The following is a 7,858-nucleotide window of genomic DNA, read 5'->3' as shown; positions in this document are numbered from 1 at the left end:
ATCTCTAAATTCATACCTCATGAATTATAGGAAACCAAGTAGAGTAAGTGTTAATCCATTAATAAAGAAATATCCAATTATGAATAGACTGATTGTGCAAAGTTTATAAATTACAATATAAATTCAAGGGGCACATTTACTAAGCTCGAGTGAAGGATTCAAAGTAAAAAAACTTCGAATTTCGAAGTTTTTTTTTGGGTGGGTACTTCGACCATCAAATAGGCTACTACGACCTTCGACTGGAACGATTTGAACTAAAAATCGTTCGACTATTCACCATTCGATAGTCGAAGTACTGTCTCTTTAAAAAAAACTTTGACTAACTTCTTTGCCACTTTAAACCTACCGAGCTACAATGTTAGCCTATGGGGACCTTCCCCATTACTTTTCTAAGGGTTTTTTGATCGACGGAAAATCCTTCGATTGATGGATTAAAATCCTTCGAATCGTTCGATTGTAGTATTTGCGGTAAATACTTCTCGATATTCGACCCTTAGTAAATGTGCCCCCAAGTGTTGAGCAAAGAAATGAATTAATCAATAAGTAAATAAATATTAATCACCTATCTGTAGAGTTCATCCACAGATTGTTGAGTACAATTCATACAATTATAAAGCGCTAGTGCAATAAATAAGTGATTGTGCTTGAAGTTACTCAGATACTGTAGTAGATTCATTAATTAAATAAATCAAATAGTCATGTATAAAAGTGAGTTAAAAACCAAACGGCTAAAATCCTTAGTCAGGAAAATTGGGAAAAAAAACTGCCTGGTAATTTTCTAATCTGGGACACCACAAAGTTGTAGGCAGGACAGGGTAACCGGGACTGTGGCCTCGTAAATTAAACTTGCCCTATTCTCAGGAGAGGCTAAATATGCCCTAAAAAGCCACAAACCCACGGCCCCTTAGAATGGAAAGAAGATTGTAAGGTCAAGGTAATTGACCCCCGGGTGTGGGGCTGGAGTCCGCTGGCACAATCCTTCCTTCTTTAACCTTACAATCTTCTTTCCAGTATCTTCTTTTGCAGTATTTCTGGTCAGGTGATCTCTTCCTGTTACAGTTAGAGCTGCAGTATTTCTGGTCAGGTGATCTCTTCCTGTTACAGTTAGAGCTGCAGTATTTCTGGTCAGGTGATCTCTTCCTGTTACAGTTAGAGCTGCAGTATTTCTGGTCAGGTGATCTCTTCCTGTTACAGTTAGAGCTGCAGTATTTCTGGTCAGGTGATCTCTTCCTGTTACAGTTAGAGCTGCAGTATTTCTGGTCAGGTGATCTCTTCCTGTTACAGTTAGAGCTGCAGTTCTGGTCAGGTAATCTCTTACTGTTACAGTTAGAGCTGCAGTATTTCTGGTCAGGTGATCTTTTTCTGTTACAGTTAGAGCTGTAGTATTTCTGGTCAGGTGATCTCTTCCTGTTACAGTTAGAGCTGCAGTGGCCCCGCCCACACTGACAACCAAGCTCCACCCCATATGCCTCCCACTCCACATCGCAGTTAAAAGACCACACAGACATCAGCGCTAAAAAAGTAACCCCCCCCACACTAGTGATAAAAAGATATTGATGGTCAGGGCCCCCTTATAAAAAAATTGGGGCCCCAAAAAAAAGTAAAAAAAAATGTTTGTTTTTTAAAAAAAAACATTGGTGGCAGGGGCCCCCTTATAAGTTAAAAAAAAACTTGGGGCCCAAAAAAAAAATTTTAATTATAAAAGTTTTTTGAAAAAAAAGTGGCAGGGGCCCCCTTACAAGTTAAAAAAAATTGGGGCCCCAAAAAAAATTTTTTTTCAAAAAAATTAAAAAAAAAACATTGGTGGCAAGGGGCCCCTTACAAGTAAAAAAAAAAATTGGGGCCCCAAAAAAAATGTTTTACAAAAAGATTGGTGGCAGGGGCCTATAGAATATTAAAATAATACATTGGTGGCCAGGGGATTAAAAAAAAAAAAATACACAAACTGGTGTTCAGTAGAATTGAACTCATGGCTTCAGTACTTCAACTTTGCCTCCTTTCGTGACTTCAGGTCTTTGCGCCGCTTCAGGACTTCGGCTTCGGCTGTTTTCGTGACTTCGGGTCTTTTCGGCGCATCGGCTTCGGCTTTTCGGCACTTCCGCATTCGGCAACGCAGAGGGAGGACGTACGGCTCGGGCGCTCGTAAGGGGGGCCCGGATCTTCAAAAAATGCAGCGCTGACGGGCCCCCCTTCATGCCGGGGCCCAGTACGCTTGTCCCCTCTGTCCCCCCCTGATGGCGGCCCTGTAGCACACAGACCATCACAAAATGGTGGCTCAAGGCAAGAGATGTAAAAGGACAATATTAACTTAAATATATTTTCCAGTTTGGTAAGATTCTTTAATATGCCACTTAATTTGATATAAACTATCTGTTGCTTAAGGGGCACATTTACTAAGCTCGAGTGAAGGATTCGAATGAAAAAAAATTCAAATTTCTAAGATTTTTTTTAGGTACTTCGACCATCGAATAGGCTACTACGACCTTCGACTCGATCGATTCGAACTAAAAATTGTTCGACTATTCGACCATTCGATAGTCGAAGTACTGTCTCTTTAAAAAATACTTTGACTAACTACTTCGGCAGTTTAAACCTACCGAGCACCAATGTTAGCCTATGGGGACCTTCCCCAGCACTGGGGACCTTCCCCAAGTTTTTTTGATCGAAGAAAAATCCTTCTATCGATCGCTTAAAAACGTTCGAACGATTTTTACTTCGATCGATCAAAGGATTTTCACTAATTCCTTCTAATTCGATGTCGAAGGATTTAACTTCGAGGGTCGAATTTGAGGGTTTATTAACCCTCGAAATTCGACCCTTGATAAATGCCCCCCCCCGGTGTTCATTTTGGGGGTATAGATTTCCTTTAATAACTGAGTGGAAACACATAAGGCTGTGCACCTTAACTATGATTTATATTTTACATTCCAGGTGACTATGTGAGTTTCTGAGATGAATTCTATTTTTCCTCATTCCTGGTTATCATCGCTGAGGGTCTTTGCCCCCCACGTCTGTCCGTCTGTCCTGAGCTCCAGGCTACATACTGCTCAATAGTCTCCCTTTGCTCTAGTCCCATTTAAATAAAAACCTGATTGTGCAGAGAGAATTGCACATTATTGTACCAAGTGGTAATTAACAGAGAGGTTTAGCTTCTAATTAGGGACTTTTTCCTGCAGAAGAATGTGACCACTTGCTAGAGGCAGGGACAGCGCATGAGCCAATCAGAAAACTGAAATTCCCTCCCCTGTATAAGGGCTGGGACACACTGGGCGATTTGGGGAGATTTAGTCGCCTGGCGACTAATCGCCGCAACTTTTCTCCCCGAATGCTTCCCCTCGCTCTGTGCCTGGCTAAAATGAAAAATCGCCTGCGCTAATCACACGCGGCGATTCGTTTTCCGAAATTGCCCGAAGTTGCCTCACGAGGAAACTTCGGGCGACTTCGGAAAACGAATCGCCGCGTGTGATTAGCGCAGGCGATTTTTCATTTTAGCCAGGCGCAGAGCGAGGGGAGGCATTCGGGGAAGATTGGTCGTGGAAAGTCGCGGCGATTAGTCGCCAGGCGACTAAATCTCCCCAAATGGCCCAGTGTGTCCCTACCCTAAAGCTGCAGTGCACGGTCAGGTGATACCTTTTAAGTAAAGATTGCAAGTTTTTGAGATTATAGTACAGCTATGGGACTTGTTATCCAGAATCTGGGGTTTTCTGGATACCGGATCTTTGCGTAATTTGGATCTTCCTACATACTAGAAAATCATATAAACATTAAATAAAGCCAATAGGCTGGTTTTGCTTCCAATAAGGATTAATTATATCTTAGTTGGGATCAAGTACAAGCTACTGTTTTATTATTACCAGTGAAAAAGAAAATCGTTTTTAAAAATTTGGATTATTTGGATACTCCAGCCCAAATTGCAATTTCCATTTTTAGACCCGATGATGACGTCACAAAAGGGGCGGTGCAAGCAGGTGCGCAGTTTTAAAAAATGAATCCGGAAGTTGTCAAATGTCAAAAAACATTGGCACCAGGGCCCCCCATAAAAAAAAGTTAAAAAAAAAAAACATTGGCACCAGGGCCCCCCATAAAAAAAAGTTAAAAAAAAAAAAAACATTGGCGCCAGGGCCCCCCTTACAAGTTAAAAAAAATTGGGGCCTCAAAAAAGTTTTTTTAAAAAATCACTTGTGCCCCCTTACAAGTAGAAAAAATTGGTGCCCAAAAATTGTTTTGTTTTGTTTTTTAAAAACATTGGTGCCAGGCCCCCCCTTACAAAAATTAGGGCCCCCAAAAAAATATTTTTTAAAAAAAAACATTTGCGCCAGGGCCCCCCTTACAAGTTAAAAAAATTGGGGGCCCCCCAAAAAAATATTTTTTAAAAAAACATTGTTGCAAGGACCCCCCCTTACAAGTTAAAAAAAATTGGGGCCTCAAAAAAGTTTTTAAAAAAAAAAAAAAAATCGCTGGTGCCAGGGCCCCCTTTACAAGTAAAAAAAATTGGGGCTGCAGAAATTGTATATTTTTTTTTTTTTAAAAAAAACATTGGTACCAGGCCACCCCATACAAAAATTACGGCCCCAAAAAAATATTTAAAAAAATGAGGCTTCTCCTGGTATATTTATATATATAATGTTCCCTCCAGTAAGTCTCTATTCATTCCTCAGTCCTGGCTGCAAATCTCTCTGCCCCTCCTCCTCTGTGACGCCTCATTAGTCAGCCTTATTGTCAGTCAAACGCTTGGGGAAGCTGAACGCTGAGGAATGAGGAGGAGGGGCTGAGGGAGGGGATAGTTATTGTATTATACGTGAGGTACGGGGGCTGAGAGGGGACAGAGCAAAAGCAAAGCAGGAAAGCTGCAGGAGATGTGAGTGACGGAGGACTAAATAGAGCCTGTGGGGATAGATGAGGAATATACCAGAAGTCGCATTACCTGTGCTTCGTGGATCGCATAGCACTGGCTGAGGATGTCCTAATATGCTTTCCGTACACTCTCCCTAACAAATATGGCTGCCCTTTTTGCTTCCACTACAGTATGTCAGTTGAGGGTGCCTCCTGTTGCCTTGTTAAACGGCTACGCCCCTGAGTGTGATTAGTTAGAGCCATGATGTGGGGCCGCCCCTCGCCGGAGCTGGTTGGAGCAGTCATTGTGGTGTCCTTGTGAAGCGAGCGTGAGTGGTTATTCTACACCGAGAGGTTGTGGTGGGATTAACGGTTCGGCCGGTGCAGTGTGTGAGGGGCCTAGTGACTGGCCGAGGAGGTGAAGCCGAGGTGAATCTGGGACAGGCAGTTGGGAGCTGTCAATCATTCCTGGGCCAAATACTGCAGGTACCGCGTGTGTGTGACAGACTTTGTACCATGTGCTGCGCGTGTGTCTCTCTGTCTCTGTGTGTTTATTCCTCTGTGTGTGTGTGTGTGTGTGTGTCTATATGTTGTACATTCACACTCCAATACACTCTCCCGTGCCCTGTGCTCTGTATATTGTATATATATTTATATACTTCTCTATACACGTGTATACAGCAGCTCAGCCACCTCTACACCTCTGCCATGTGCTGCCAACTGCCACTCACCTCTACACCACTGCCATGTCCTGCCAACTGACATTCAGCTCTAAACAACTGCCATGTGCTGCTAACTGCCACTTCTACACCTCTGCCATTTTCTGCCAACTGCCACTCACCTCTAAACAATTGCCATTTTCTGCCAAATGACATTCACCTCTAAACAACTGGCAACTGCCACTTCTACACCACTGCTATTTCCTGCCACTCACCTGTAAATCACTGCCATGTGCTGCCAACTGACATTCACCTCTAAACAACTGCCGTGTCCTGCCAACTGCCACTTCTACACCACTTCCATGTGCTGCCAACTGCCACACCACTGCCATTTCCTGCCAACTGACACTCACCTCTAAACAACTGCCACTTCTACACCACTGCTATTTCCTGCCACTCACCTCTACACCACTGCCATGTGTTTCTAACTGCCAGCCTGAGTATCTCTGCTTGTATGTGAATGTCCCCAATCTGATCTCTAGTGAGTGCAGTGGGTCAGCTCTGCTCAGTAACATTAGTACATCAGGGCAACTGAAGGGCCACACACTGATTTACACTGACAGGTGAGACTTACCTGTTCCAGATCACTCGCCCCACTTGGCACCTCCCTAATGCTCCTTGTCTCCATATCATTGATAATGTACTGAGCTGACAGATCTGAGCAGGATCCAGACACAGTGATGATTGGATGGCCTGACGCATTATTTAATAGGGTGGCTCACCTTAACTTTTACTATGTTTATAAATTGGCTAATTAATTAAATTCATTATATTATTATTATTTTTTTTTTTTTAGTTTTTGAATTATTTGCCTTCTTCTTCTGACTCTTTCCAGCTTTCAAACTGGGGTCACTGACCCCATCAGGAAAAAAATCCTCTGTAAGGCTACATATGTATTCTCATTGCTACTTTGTATTACTCATCCATTTATTCAGGCCTCTCCTATTCATATTCAAGTCTCGTATTCAAATCAACGCATGGTTGCTAGGGAAAATTGGACCCTAGCAACCAGATGGCTGAAATTGCAAACTGGAGAGCTGCTAAATAACTAAAAAAAAAACAAAAAAAAAATTGTCTTAGAATATCACTCTCTACATCATACTAACAGTTAATTTAAAGCTGAACAGCCCCTTTAAGGAAATTGAAATTAGGGATGCACCGAATGTAGGCTTCGGTACGGGATTTGGGCAGGATTCAGCCTTTTTCAGCAGGATTTGGATTCGGCCGAATCCTTCTGCCCAGCCGAACCGAATCCTAATTTGCATATGCAAATTAGGGGCGGTGGGAAATCGCATGACTTTTTATCACAAAACAAGGAAGTAAAAAATGTTTTCCCCTTCCTACCCCTAATTAGCATATGCAAATTAGGGTTCGGTTCGGTATTCGGCCGAATCTTTTGCAAAGGATTCGGGGGCTTGGCTGAATCCATAATAGTGGATTCGGTGCATCCCTATATGAAAATATATATGTGTGTGTATATGTGTGTGTGTGTATATATATATATATAACAGTCCATGGATAGTTAGCAGCGCACACTGGATTTTAAAAAAAATTAATTTATTTATTAAATTTTAAAAGAGCATAATACATGCATCGACGTTTCGGTCCTGTTCTTGGACCGTTATCAAGATATAACATGTGATTAAAACAAAAACTTTATACTCTTCTATGAGCCAAAACAGGAAATGAGGTCATTGAAAAACTCGTTTACACTTAGAGCCGATCAGTTGTCACAATTTCAATAATCATTCAAATGGATCAAATTTCAAATAGATTTCCTGAATCAAATACATAGTTATGATCTAGGATACACTGTAACAATTCTAAACATTATGTGGCAACCTTGGCACCTAGCAACATACTGAAACAGGCTTGATACATATAATTAAACTTTTATCTCTGTTCCAAGAAACACGACAAGGAGAACTGCTCATTGAGACCATTAGGTGCCAATGTGTTAAGTTTTTTAATCCAGAAACATTCCCTCTGCAAAAGCATTTTAGACCTATCACCTCCTCTCCTTAGTGGAGGAACATGGTCTATGCCAATATATTTAAACGTTGGAAGGTGATGACCTTTCTCCAGGAAGTGTTTGGCAACAGGTTTTGAAGTGAAATTGTCCCTAAATGCTGTGCTTATGGCTGAACGATGGGCATCCATCCTAAGGCGTAATGTGAGATCAGTCTTACCAACATAGGAAAGACCACATGGGCAAGTTATTAAATAAATCACATGTGTAGTGGTGCATGTGATATGTGCTCGGATAGAAAATCTTTTGCCATTATGGGGATGGTAAAAACTCTGGC

At 41.8% G+C, this 7,858-nt stretch overlaps 1 protein-coding gene across 3 annotated transcripts in view; it reads left to right on the top strand.

The window, feature by feature from the left end:
* The first annotated feature begins 4,786 nt into the window (after positions 1 to 4,786).
* slc5a6.L (solute carrier family 5 (sodium/multivitamin and iodide cotransporter), member 6 L homeolog) overlaps positions 4,787 to 7,858 on the top strand; it is a 41,938-nt gene continuing 38,866 nt past the window's right edge. For 2 of the 3 annotated variants that reach the window (XM_018264146.2, XM_018264147.2), the window contains exon 1: positions 4,787 to 5,319. The gene's annotated coding sequence lies outside the window, so the exon portion shown is untranslated. The remainder of the gene's footprint in view (positions 5,320 to 7,858) is intronic. The other variant, XM_018264149.2, reaches the window with a different exon arrangement.

Source organism: Xenopus laevis, chromosome 5L (assembly GCF_017654675.1).
Source record: "Xenopus laevis strain J_2021 chromosome 5L, Xenopus_laevis_v10.1, whole genome shotgun sequence".
Lineage (NCBI taxonomy): Eukaryota > Metazoa > Chordata > Amphibia > Anura > Pipidae > Xenopus > Xenopus laevis.
The sequence above is the reverse complement of the archived record's forward strand: the minus strand, read 5'-3'. Positions and strand labels throughout refer to the sequence as shown.